The sequence below is a fragment of the Pongo abelii genome, chromosome 2 (genome assembly GCF_028885655.2).
Source record: "Pongo abelii isolate AG06213 chromosome 2, NHGRI_mPonAbe1-v2.0_pri, whole genome shotgun sequence".
Lineage (NCBI taxonomy): Eukaryota > Metazoa > Chordata > Mammalia > Primates > Hominidae > Pongo > Pongo abelii.
Genome location: NC_085928.1, coordinates 134,315,076 through 134,328,561, shown reverse-complemented (window position 1 = coordinate 134,328,561; position 13,486 = coordinate 134,315,076). Strand labels below are relative to the sequence as shown.

General features: G+C 38.4%; 1 long non-coding RNA gene across 5 annotated transcripts in view; it reads left to right on the top strand.

Moving 5' to 3' along the window:
* Positions 1-13,486, top strand: part of LOC129058619 (uncharacterized) — a 113,974-nt gene that overhangs the window by 59,348 nt on the left and 41,140 nt on the right. For all 5 annotated transcript variants that reach the window (XR_010139229.1, XR_010139233.1, XR_010139230.1 and 2 more), the window contains one exon: positions 12,355-12,478. This is a non-coding gene — a long non-coding RNA (uncharacterized LOC129058619). The remainder of the gene's footprint in view (positions 1-12,354; positions 12,479-13,486) is intronic.

The following is a 13,486-nucleotide window of genomic DNA, read 5'->3' as shown; positions in this document are numbered from 1 at the left end:
CACAAGGAGGTCTATGTTACCTTTCATTGTATCTGGGTAAGGAGCTTGTGACTGCTCTGACAAATCGTGTGTGTTAGAAGTGATACCATGCGACTTCCAACGCTAGGTCAGAAAAATAATGCACTGTCTTCCTGGCTTTCTCTTGGGATGCTTGCTCTTGCAACCCAGCCACCACACGGTGAGAAAGCTCAAAGTCGCCCACGCAGAGAGACCACATAGAGAGTCTGTGGGGAGAGGAGCTAATGCCCTGAGCTGTCAGCCAGCATCAACTGCCACAGCTGAGTGAATGAGCCTTCAAATGATTCCAGCCTCAGCCTTTAAGTCTTTTGACTGAGACCCCAGGCATTGTGAGGCAAAGACATCTTCCTTGCTGTAATCCATTCAAATTTCTGACCCACGGAAAACATGACAGAATAAGTGATTCTTGTTGTTTGAAGCCACTGTGTTTTGGAGGTGATTTGTTATGGAGCACAGTAGCTGAAACACCAGAGCTTTGTTGAGGCTTTTTTTGTTTGTATTCCACCTTGGAGACCTATGAGTTACTCTTGACCTCTGACTTGCATAAATGTCCCTCTTCATATGCGGTGCATATGCTGACAAGTCTTCTGGCTAGCTGATCTCTACACGTCTAGGATGTAATTCCTTTTTATGCTTTGCAGACAGGGCCTTTTCAAGAAACTTTTCCTGAAACTCCTGGGTTGATTTAGATGCCATTTTTCTGGACTCTCTTAGCAAATCTGTCAACAGTGATCACAATGTGCTGTCATCTTGATATACTTGCCTTTTGTTCCTACTAGCCTGTGAGTCCAATGCAACATGAGCCCTTCCTCCTCATTTTTCTATTTATCATGCTAGCATTATTTCTGGCACATGGGAGGTGCTTAATAAATTCTCACTATAGAATTGGTCAATTAGAACTTAATTTACCCAGGCCTTGACTCAGACAACAATGAGAGGAAAAAGAGTTTCCAGAAGTGGGATAGCATGAAATTGTATGTCTATGTGAAACTAGATAATTTTTGACGATGTCTTAAAGAGAAGTTTTCCTTCTTAGAAAGTGTGTAAAACTTTAGCGGGCTTTATAGGACATAAAAGAGTAATTATTGTGATCTAGAGGGGCAATAATCTGTTCAACTCTTAGTGGACTTCAGAAATACTGGGTGTCTGATAAGAGAGCATCGCTGGGAACTGGAAACCTCAGATAGGTTAGTAGATTAGAGAGATTATATTTCTCACTATTGTTTTCTTAATGCTAGGGTCAGATGGAAGGGAAGACTTAGTCTTCAGTTCTCTGTTATCTCAATAGTTCATAAATTTAGTATGCCTCATGCATAGGGAAATTTTGTCATGAATGCAGATCCCCAGGCCCCAGGGTTCAGAATTCTGAAGCACTGGATCTTAGATAAGCTTGGAATGTGAATTTTTAGTAAATTATCTAGTTGACTCAGATAAAGAAGATCCAAGGGCCATCCTTTGAAACAAAATAAAACAAAACATGGTAAACTGAAGAATAAAATTCCCCTCCAGGATACTTGTGGAAATTGTGCCCCAGAAACTCTATAAGGCACTTGACTCAATTATGAAACTGTACACAGAAACTTGATTTTTGAATTTCTAGATGTGAGTATGTTAAAGATTATTTTAGAAATTACTATGAATAACTGACATTTCTGGGTTGTATTTAGGATTTAAATCTAGTTTAGGTTGAATCCAGTCTTTTGATGATGTTTGCAGTGAGAACAGAGGATGGATCCTGGGTACATTTCCTTTCTTGATTGCTGAGTATTTATCTTCCAGTTCTCCTTTGCATTACCTCTAGTCTTGTGTAATTATTTCCCTGTGCCCCTCTCCAAATTTCTAGCCTCCATCTTGCATTTCTTCACAATCTTATGTCTGCTTTGTGTGTTAAGTCCTACCTGACAATTTTCAAGGGAAATTTATCACCAGAAAGATATGACTGTGGTTTCTGCAATTTTGACCCCATTCTAGAGGATATAAAGAGATTTCTGAGCTAAAGGATTGTGACATTTACAGGATAGCTACTTTATTAACTTTTGGCTTTTAAACACAATCATTGAACATATGATGAAAAAGTTATCCAAGTTAATGTAAAACTAATACCATACTTTGTCTTTGTTTTGTAACTTCCATGGAATTTGCCTTCTGTGTTGGTGGTCAAAGCACTCATCAAGTGTTACATTTTCAAATGGCATGATTCCTAAGTGGCTGTGTTACCTCAATATGATTTCTTGCTTTTATTTAATATAATGAACATTTTTTTTTCTCCAGGATCATCTGAGAAATGTATTGCAAGCAGCATTTGGTTATTACACCCAAAGAGGCCTGGGACTCATATTCATCCTTCAGTGCAATATTTACTTAAGATTGTCATATATGAGGGATATAAGAAGTTTCTTCACCTAAAGAGATAAACATGTTAAAATTGTGTAATTAAACTTTCTATGAAGAATGAAAAAGTGAAGTCATTTTAACAGTCTAATAACAAGTGGCTTTGTAGAGACAGTGACAAAGGGCTGGTTCTTTCCTGGACCTGGGGAGAAGCTTGTGAACAGTTATCTGATAGATGGAAAAAGGCTATGGAAACAATAACAAATAGGGCACCAGAGACTATATAAGATCAGCCAACAGATGGGACAGTTTGTCTTTGTATTCATGTCAGGCTGTTTCTTCTAGGATGTGTACCATATGATATAATAAAAATGTAACTTTATTTTTGTCTCCTACTTTTAGGTAGGGTTCTCTAGAAGAGTGTCTGAGTTGGAACTCTTGTATAAGTGATGTACTGAAAGGGTATTCTTAGGAGAAGGGGAGTGAAGGAAGCAAGACAGGCCAGAGAAAGAAAGCAAAGTAAGAATGTGGTCTTGACTGAAGTCTATCTGCAGCCTTGTCCTATGGGGACCTGTACTGCACAAATTGCCCCAAATTTGGGTCCAACCTGAAGTTCTACCTTTTGTACCTAGAATCGGTCACTGGCCACTGTCTGTTTGGGGGGCATTGGTGGGTAGTTACGTAATTTGGGTGAGGTGGCTTCTGTTCTGCTTAAGGTAACTCTCTGGTGAAGGAGGCCGCAGTGAGCTGTGAACACTAATGTGTAGAGTGGCCTGCTGAAGGGATCTGGGTGAGGTATTAACAGCGTCCACTACATCTATTTTCTATTTAAAATTTATTTGGTGTGGAATTTTTTTTCCCTACTGTCATGGTTCATAGCTTTTGTGGTTACTCTTGGACAACTGATAATCCTACGGTCTTTTAAGTTGCAAAACAGTGTTTTGATTAAGAAGTTAGAGTGTTCAATCTAATCTATTAAACAATACTTCTTGTTTTATTCTAAGATGTCTTATCTCTCTTCCTTCCCTACCACTCATGCCAGCTTTCTCAGGTATGGCATAGTAAGGCTGGCCATATGGCTTCAGGAGCAAAAAGGTGGGGTGACTTATTACTTGCTCATCACTTTTTCAGAGCAAGCTGCTGTTATTGACCTTTCTGGGATTACAGTGTGTCAGAAATAAGGGAAAATGTACTTTCTGTCATGGATACTTATGTGGGGTTTTAGAGGATCTCTTACTGGCTCCTCGTGACTCCTCATGGCATTATCCTCCTGTTGTGGATAATGCCTTCTGTTCCCCTAGCTTTGCCCATCTATATGATCTTCTTGGGCAGAAGTCACAGTAGCACTAGGCTAATCTCTTTTCTTTAGAGCCCATATCTGCTCCACAAGCAATACACATCCTTTGTTCTTGCAGGCTGAGCAGGTAAGGGGGGAGGCAAACTCATCTCAGCAGCAAGCTTTTTTCCACTTCCAAAGAGTCTGCTAAGCCTTTCTCTCTTGCCCTTTGATTTCTCAGACCAGAAGCAAGCACCAGTCCACTGTGTTTATCTAATTGCAGGAGACTGATACCAAGTTCTACATATAGTCCTGTTGAAGCCACTGTCTTATTATGCTTTTCCTCACTAGTTTATCATGACAATTTTCAAACATGCAGTAAAGTTGAAATAATTCCCTATGAACATTGGTATACCCACCACCTACCATTACATTTTACTATGCTTATCTTTTAAGGTATATATTTATCTATCTGTTTATCCATCCACCAATCCATCTTATTTTTGATATATTTCAAAATAAATTACAGGCATCTATATACTCTCCTGTAAATACCTCAGCATGCATATCATATATTGAACTAGAGTTCAATATATGTTTATATTTTTCTTTAGATATAAAATTTACATACAGTGAAATGTACACATCAAGTGTACATTTGCTGAGTTTTGAGAAATGTACTCACCTATGTAACCCAAAGTCCTATCAAGATACAGACATCACTTTGTCCATATGAAGGTAGTGTGGAAAAATAAAAAGATACAGCCATCACTCCAGCAAGTTCTTTCATACTTCTTTCAAGTTAATTTCCACACCCTTCCCCACCAGAAGCAACCATTGTTTTATTTTTCCACCATGGTGGATTAGATTTGCCTATTCTAGAACTTCACAAAAATGAAGTCATCCAGTGTGTACTCCTTTGTGTATGGTTTCTCTGACTTATTCTATGTTTTTTGAGACTATTCTACATTGTTGTATGCATCAGTAGTTCCTTCGTTTTTAATTGCTGAGTAGTGCTCTCTCCTGATAACAGTTTTGAAAATTGATTCAACTGATGGGCACCTAGACTATTTTTAGTTTTTGACTAATATGGATAACGTGAAGCCACTGTCTTGGTTTGAGATGAAGAGAAGAGCTCATTTTGGGAGGGTAAACTGAGGCTTGAGAATTGTAATAAGGAAACAGTCCACTCCAAGAAAATTTCTTCACAAATTCTCTATAATCTCTAATTTTCTTGATTCTTCTATATCTTCAGTGAGGGACAGTCATCAGTCTGATTCTATGCTACCTACTTTGTTTGTTTGTTTTTTGTTTTTAGAGATGGGGTTTCACTCTGTTGCGCAGGCTGGTCTCAAACTGGCCTCAAGCAATCCTCCCATCTCGGCCTCCCAAAGTGCTGGGATTACAGGCATGAACCTCCTTGCCCAGCCCCACCTATTTTGAAAAGAACCTTTTTATTCCATTTGACAGCACCCTTTAGGCTTTAATATCTATGGTATCTTGGAGTCCCAGCTGAAACTTCCAACCTAGCAAACTCTGGTATTCATTATTCCTTGAATTTCAGCAGAAAGAAGGAGCTGCTTTGGTAGAGAGGGACTAATGAGGCTATATATGCTGAACACTTGAGAGAAGTTGAAGAGTAGAAATTTTCTCACAAACAGCTTTGGCTGTCAAGTGGTTCTCCAGGCATGTGTTTCTCACACAATGTCAAAGAGCAAAACCAGCTACCAGGCTGCTCTTAATCCCAGTGTCTTGCTGAAGGAGGCTCTTGAATTCCTGGCATCATGAGTTTGATGATGAAAATGACCTCCATCAGTCACTGCTAGTGAAGCTAGCCATGAACAATAAAATAATGGATGTTTTTGATCACCTTTGGCCTTTGACAGACATCGGGTGGTACACTTGCAGCACTCTACATTATTACTGCCCTCATGACAAGTTATTACTGCCCTCATAACAAGGAGATTAAGATCTCTGGGAGCACAAAAGGAAGCATCCTCAAGGATGATCCATACTAATGCACTCATGGGAAGGTAGGCACTGCATGAGAAGAGGTAGTTCCATAAGTTATTATCTTAAGTGCAGTGGAAAGAAAAGTAGAGATGAAGAAAGCTGAAAGGCATCTTTATACAATTATACCTTTTCTGTGGTAGGATAAAGGAAATAGAGTGAGTCTTCAAAGCCTCTTGAGGATGGGAAAAGAGACTTAACATATTTGTTATTCACAAAGAAGAATGTGGTTCTCTTTAAAGACCAGGTACTATCAAGAAAATAACTCAGTAATTTTCTCCTTACTCTAGTCCCAATTCAATCTTGAGAACATTTTATTAAAGCTTGAAACTCTTGTCTCTAAAATGTTCCCTGAGTCATTGTGGAATAAGATTTGACTTTATTTATATAAATTATTATTAACTAGTTATATAAACATGTAATCAAATATAATTTACTTAATTTATTAGGAAGATAGGCTTTTACTGGCTTTTTTTTAGGGAAAAAATAGTAAGTTTCAACATTCACAATATAGACCTCTTATAATCTTGAGAATCCTTAGAGAGTTTCTTACCTGTTTTTACTATTGATGAGTGTTTTCCAGGGCTTAAGTTAAATGTTCAGATCCCAGTTAAAGTATTTGGATCAAAGGATAAGTTATAGATAAAGTGTCATGGTGCCTAAGAAGATGCCATGCAAATAGTAGATGCTTAGTTGAGTGAATTAAATTATTTATAACTATCATCTTTATGAAAAAGGATTGACAAAATGCTGTATAATAGATGAAAGTGACTAATCAAACAAAGCAGAACATTGATAAAATAAAGGTATAAACATAAAGTAAAGCTAATGGTAAAATTAGACTGCAGAATGTATACTGTAAAATCCTGAGGGAATGTTCCCACTATTTGCCTCTGAACTTTCTGGCAATCAATAAAAGAGGAAAGCAATCAAGATACACAGCTCAGCAGATGTCTGTAAGATTAAACAAACCAATTGTTCAAAGGAAGTAATCTATTATTAATTGTTGAGAATAATTTTACCTGTAGGTCATCCTTGTGGGGACATAGGATAATGTCATCAATGATGTTCTCAACAATATCCTCATAGAATATTCCTCAATGTGTGTGGATGGTATAATGCCAGCATGAGTCAGTAAAAGCAGTTTTCAAAGTTTTCTTTGGGGAAAGATGGTGCATAGATAAAGGTGCCCCATGTAAACAACTTCGTAGTGGTGTGGTTCAAACTGAGGTTAAATTGTTTGGATGTTAGAGGAGTGGCTGGACTACTTGTACTTTAGAAATTTTCCAGAAATATTATTTCTTTTGACTAACATTTGGTAAGTCTTGAGTGTCAGTAAGTTTGAAGTTTTTCTCTCTGATAAGCACCTGGACTGAAGATATTCTCTCATACTTATAACTTTAGTTTTCTGCTGCTCTGAGAATAATAGTGACATCCTCTCGTGAAATTTGAGAACTTGATAGGAGAGAACTCTTCCTCACAAAGGTGGGTTGACAAAGTACCCAAGGTCAATGACATGATTTTCCTTGGAAAAGAAAATGAAATCTACTCTAACTTATGAAAAAATGGCTACCTAGGACCTCTTAATTTGATGTCATAGAGTGTGGCCACTCTAATTTTTAATCCAGAAAATGTTTTTACATGCTTACTCTATCCATTAAAAAAATGTTGAAGTTCTCATAGAATGTTTAAATTTTAGCAGTGAATTTCTCAGTTGAATTTCCCCAGATAAAGTAGTTTGCAAAATGTACCTGTTAGTAACTGAATGGGTTGATTTGTTGTATGAAATCAGTAGATTTTAGTGTTGAAGATGATTACCTTGGTCCTTTGGCTTTGAGGAACTTGGTAACATGCCCTTCTTCCTGACAGCTGTTATAAATCAGGCACAAATATCTATGGAAGTCATGTCTAGATTATAATGAGGAAAAGATCATATTCAGATGGAGACTTGACGACTGATATGCAAAAATTTTCCACCAAAAATCCTTATTTATATACTTTCATTCTTAACAAGAATTTCAGGTAAGCTATATTCATTTTTATGAAGAATCCATTTAGGGAATAATTCTAAAATGTGTCTTCCTCTTGGACACAGAAGAATAACAGAGTCGGGTTTAGAACATGTTTCTGGCATGCCTCAATCTTGCTATAAGACTGAGGGACACTCAGTAATCATTCAGCTAAACAGTCAGTCCATTAACCTGTCCTGTGTAGCTTGGTGTCTCTTTTTAGTGGTTTCTGTATATGTCATAGATGAGCAATCCTGCTACAATTTTTAAAAAAATGAAATTAAAAATATATCCACAAAGTATATCTATTTTGTCCTTTATTTGACAACTCTACCAGCTTATAGTAATTGATATTAATTACTCTAGGATCAACTATTAATTATCAGGAATTGACTTTAGAGAAAACACAGAATGGTTTCTTTCATTTTCCTCCTCCCCTCCTGAGTGGCCTATGCTTTTATTCCAGGCCCTTTTAGTCACAAATGGGCTTGGAACCAAGGGAATTTTAGCGCAGTAAAAATTTTAGAATTTCACTGAAATGACCATCAACTGTTGGTTGGAAGTAGTTTTTTTTCCCCCCGCCTTATGCCAAAGGGAAGCTGCTAGATGATTCTAAGAAGGATGATTTGGCCAAGGAACCAACTGAAGCTTGCCATTATGAGGAGCTCAGTCTCCTTCTTCTAAGCCTACTGACCTGGAGTGGCTTTGTCTACTTCCCTGTGGGTCCTTTGTCTCTCTGATCCCCATGTTCAGCCTTCTTTGCTTCAGATGGAGGGCTGTGCTAACAGCTGCTATCTGCTCCAACCCATCTAACAGCCTGCCTATGCCCTCATTTGACAGTATTCCCCATTAGGCTTGGAATTGTCCCAAATAGGAAGATCCAAACCCATGGATCTTCAAACATGGGAAGGGTACACATGTACAGTTAGGGACCACATAATCATGTTTTGGTCAATGACCACATATATGATGATGGTCCCATGAGATTATAATACCATATTTAATACAAATACTACTGTGTTACAGTTGTCTATAGTATCTAGTCCCATAACATGCTGTGGAGGTTTGTAGCCTAGGAGCAATAGGCTGTATACCACAGAGCCTTGGTGTGTGGCAGGCTGTACTATCTAGGTTTGTGGAAGTATGCTCCATTATGCTTATACAATCACAAAATCACCCAATGATGTATTTTTCAGAATGTATCCCTGTTGTTAAGGAGTGCATGGCTGCATATGTGTATGTGTTTGTGTATGGGTGTTTGTGTTTACCAAAATGAAGTCCAGAAAGAAGTGGTAGCTGGGGAAATATGAATCTTGTATGTAGACATCAGTGGTTATTGGTAAGTAATTATCCTCTGAAAAATAAGATGTCTGCTGTTTTAGATAATACAAACCATAGGTAAACCAGTCAAAAGGCAAACTGTACTCCGCATCGCTCTTCTGTCCCTGCAAAACCCATCCCAGTAATTACCCAGAAACCAAAATGAATATATTAACAGAAAAAATCATCTGGGAGCTAAAAGCCCACACTTAAAGCCTGAGGATTTCCATGACGCAGAGAAAGATGACTTTGTTAATCTCTGGGGCAAGGGTGAGCAGCTGGGAAAGACAGGAGAGGTGGGGACTTAGGGATGGAAGGCGGGAAGGCAAGAAGATAGGAGCTGCCTGTTAAAGAATCTGAGGCAAAGGAGAGCGGGCATCTGTATGGGATATTCTCTTGTGGCCCATGGAATGTCTGGCTAGACAAAACAATTGTGTGCAGTGAGATCTCAGACTTTTCTACAGGCATAAGCACCACTTAGAAATTTTCTCACACGGATCCATCTAGGGAGAGCACCCAGCAAGGGAAATAGGTTTATTCTGTGGGCTATCCTTTTCTCACCGCCAAATTCAAACAAACAAAAAAACTCAGTAACAGTCCTTAGAGAAAAAGAGACCAGTGCCCAGGTTACCTAGAGATTAGAAAAGAGAAGGGATCACCACTACCCCACATTTTCCATATTTCCCCACCACATGTCAAGTGCTGATTTACTAAATTGGCTGAACTTTTCCAGACAGTTTCCAAATTAATAGTCACTCTGCATTAATAGGACTTGCACTAGTCAGGCATCCCTGTGCATTCTATCTCTTTTACGTAGTGCTGCCATCTGTCATTGTAATACCTGTGTCATCAAGTTTTGAACCATAATACTTATACTTCATCAGCTTCCAAATGGTTCCATGATCTGTCAGCAGTGATCAAGGCAGTGTAATGAGACATGACAGGGCATTTTCAAGCAATTTCTTAGGGAGGCCCAGGAAGGAAAAAGTTGAAGCCAGGGGACATTTGAAGTCATTCCACCTTGAGTCACTCTTGTGAGTTCTCTAATATTCTAAAAGAGGGGTTTTTTTTTTTAATACCCTGAAGCAAAAATTTTTATGTATCACTTTAATTTGGTATGACAGACATATAGAAGCATACTGTATAAAACCCTAATACGTGTACTTCCATATATCCAGCAGATTGTCTATATAGGTGGGACAAAGCAAGAGAAGAGTTAGGGTAAGAAATAGGGTATGTAGTGAGAGTGGGAATGGACATGTTGTTCTCTCTCTCTCTCTCTCTGTCTGTGTGTGTGTGTGTGTGTGTGAGAGAGAGAGAGAGAGACGGGGGTGGGGAGGGAGGGAGGGAGACAGAGACTTGGAAGGTAGTTCATGTTGAATGGCAGAAAGCCTCAGGGATGTGGATAGCAGAAAGTTACTGACAATTTATTTAGAATCTGTTATCTTTCAGGTGTTAGGATAATGATCCCTTAAGATAACTCCATGAGATTAACTAGGAGTAGGGTAAGTAGCAGGGTTCCTATTGTTTTCTATAGATAAAAATGTAAACATTTTTTATAGACAGAGATTGGACCTTGATCTAGTTCACATATACAATCAGCAGACCAGTGATGTGACCTTGGACAACTTCAGATGTGTCAGATTCTAGGCTATCTGCTATTTGCATAATAAATCAGGGATGTGGGTATTAGGATTTTTTTTAGCTATCCTTTTGAACTCCATATCCCCTAGAACAGTTTTGGGATGGCTCTAATTCTCAGAAACTATTATCTAAATCTGTCTAGCAAGATCTTTTTCAGCCTTATTTCCCATCATTTGAAAAACATTTATTCTCTCTTTACCACTGTGGCAGTCTGCCTGGAAATAGATGCAATGTATCATTTTCCACAATAGTGGAAGGTGGGCTAGGAATTACCTATAATTTGTTTCTCCATCCAGGCAAGTCAAACTAAGTAAGTTATGATGAAAGTGGAGCAGCAACCTTGATCACCTACCGTTTTATAGCTGATGTGATTGTTTTTATGAAGGCTATAACACTTTTAACGCTATGGCTGTGATGATCCTGATTCTTGTCTCAGCAGAATAATATTATAAGAGTTGAGTCAATTCTGATTGCAGACGACTGGAGAATGGCTTCCTAGTATCTGGGTTTGACAGAAAATTACACAAAATGTGCTCCTGTTGTTCCTCCATGGGCTGACCATGTAGGAACCTTCATCCAGCATTCTGCTACCTCCATGAATTATTCTGTTTTTCTGTTGGGCAGGGAGGACATGTGTTGTAACCAAGTCATTCTCAGATAAGTAGGAATTTAAGATGAAATTCCTTCTAACTATTATATTCAAAAAGAAGACATGAGTCAATGGTATTAGTGGAACCAGCCTCATGGTTTGGGGAGATTTTGGAGCCAGATACTGTAACTGTTTTCCCATTGCTGAAGCTCTGTAGTAGAAAGAAAAGGCATGAAGGGAAGTATGGAATAGCAATAACATCTCAGTCATGGTTCTTAGTATCTAGTTTTACTTGAACAAATATTTACAGAATATTCACAATTGGCCATACTTCTGCTAGGTTGCACGGAGAAAAGAAAGATGACACACCATCCCTACTAAAGTTCTGAGATACTGACCCTTAAAATAGTAATATATCTTGACAACTGCTATAAAATATTATGAAAATGCAAATGATGAAATTTCCAGGAGATGTGATTAGGAAAGACTATAAAGAGGATATTATTAGGACTTATCCATGAAGATTGAATGACGGAGTGTACAAGGTAAGCCAAGGGATCGGGAGGGTACTCTGGGTGTAAAAGCCAGTATAGCAATGAGCATAGAGGCGTGACACATGGTGGTGAGGACATATGGCAGGTATTTATGGGACAGGTGTGTCCAAAAATTATACCTGGCAAATTTAAGCTGGAACAATATTTTGAAGGGCTAGGAATGCCATAATAAAGAATTTGGACTCAATACTGTAGGTCATGTCACAGACTTAATTGTCTAGAGGGGCCAGGAAAATAATATAAATGAGTGACCATGTAGTGACTGTGGTCACTTGGATAGTAAGGTGCCTTCTAAGAAAGGCAGCTGGGACTCCATCCCCACAGATGGTGGTTTTTCTAGTGTGTGAATACTGTATTTCCAAATAATACCAATTTCCCAAGAGAAGCCTGGAAATGAGGCTTCATTTTTTTATGTGAACTCTCATGATAATTAAATCCTGGTAACTAATAAGAAATTTTTTTTGAAACAGCTGGGGGCCAAAAACAAAGCCATTTTCAAGTTCGTGTCTGTCCATATTCCAGTGGCTCGTAACTGCAACTGGAAACTAATGGAAACCACAAATATTTATACTTAAGCAGCAACTCAATCCTGTGTGCTTTTAGAGAGCCAATTCTGGGAGCAGATTGGGAGAAGGAAGATGACACTTGAGGCAAGATGGACAGCTGGAGTCAGATGATGAAGGCTTAACCTCAGGCAGTTGCAGGGGAAGGAGAAGCGTAAGTGGAGGTGAGAGCCTTGAAGCACTTTGTGACCGCTAGATGTAGGGGTGAGGATGTGACAGCCACCAAAGATGACAGCAAGGAGGTTGGGAGACTGTTAACTATAGGAAGAAAATGAAAGGAGCTATTGTCATGTGTCTACTAGGTAATGATTCTATTTTGCTTTTTATCTATTTTACATTTGCTCTTTATCATGTAGTTTATACTTGCTTTCTGCTATCTGTTCCATAATTCTGGAAGAAATTATTTGGGGTAAAGAGAACAGATTTTTTTCTTAAACCAAATAAGTAACCCTTTTTTCTTCCCATTTATACCCCAAGATGAACCATGGGCATTAGCTGCTAGATTTCAGATGCTTTCTCTGTATAGCATTAAATACATTGATATGGTTGAAGCAATGAGCTGAAAGTTTTTGATCCTTGATGGATAGCAGAAGAAGAATTTATGAGTCCAATTCTTTTCAAGTTTGAAGATAATGATTTTTGCGTTTTCTGCCTCTGCTTTTTCCTTCTGCATTTTACATTTTGTGACGGTGAGTCAGACATGCTATCATTCTATTCAGCAGCTTTGACATCAGCAGCAAATATGCATGAGCTAAGAAAGTAAGGTTTCTATATATTGTCTTCAAGTTTAAATGGTATTTTTTGTAGCGGCGATTTTAGGTATCTCTCCATTAGAACTTCTAAATTTGTAGGTGCCTTCTATATTGTCTGTTGATTTGTTTATAGGGCCATTGGAATAGAAGTGAGCCAGGTTTCTTGGATGGTGGGGTTGTGACATGGAAAGGTGAATGAATTAACTGAACACTGTTCAGTGCACTTATGGGCAAGGTGAATCTACAGCATGGTCTTGCATAACATGCTGAATTTACTAGAGAAGTGCTTCCCAAATGTCTCCTCTGCAGAATGTTTTAAAAATTATCTCACCAAAGTTAGGATCCATACTGTGTCTGAACAAATGGTCAAAGGTCATGCCTATTTTCCTTTTCCACACTCAGGCATTTATTTCTCACCAA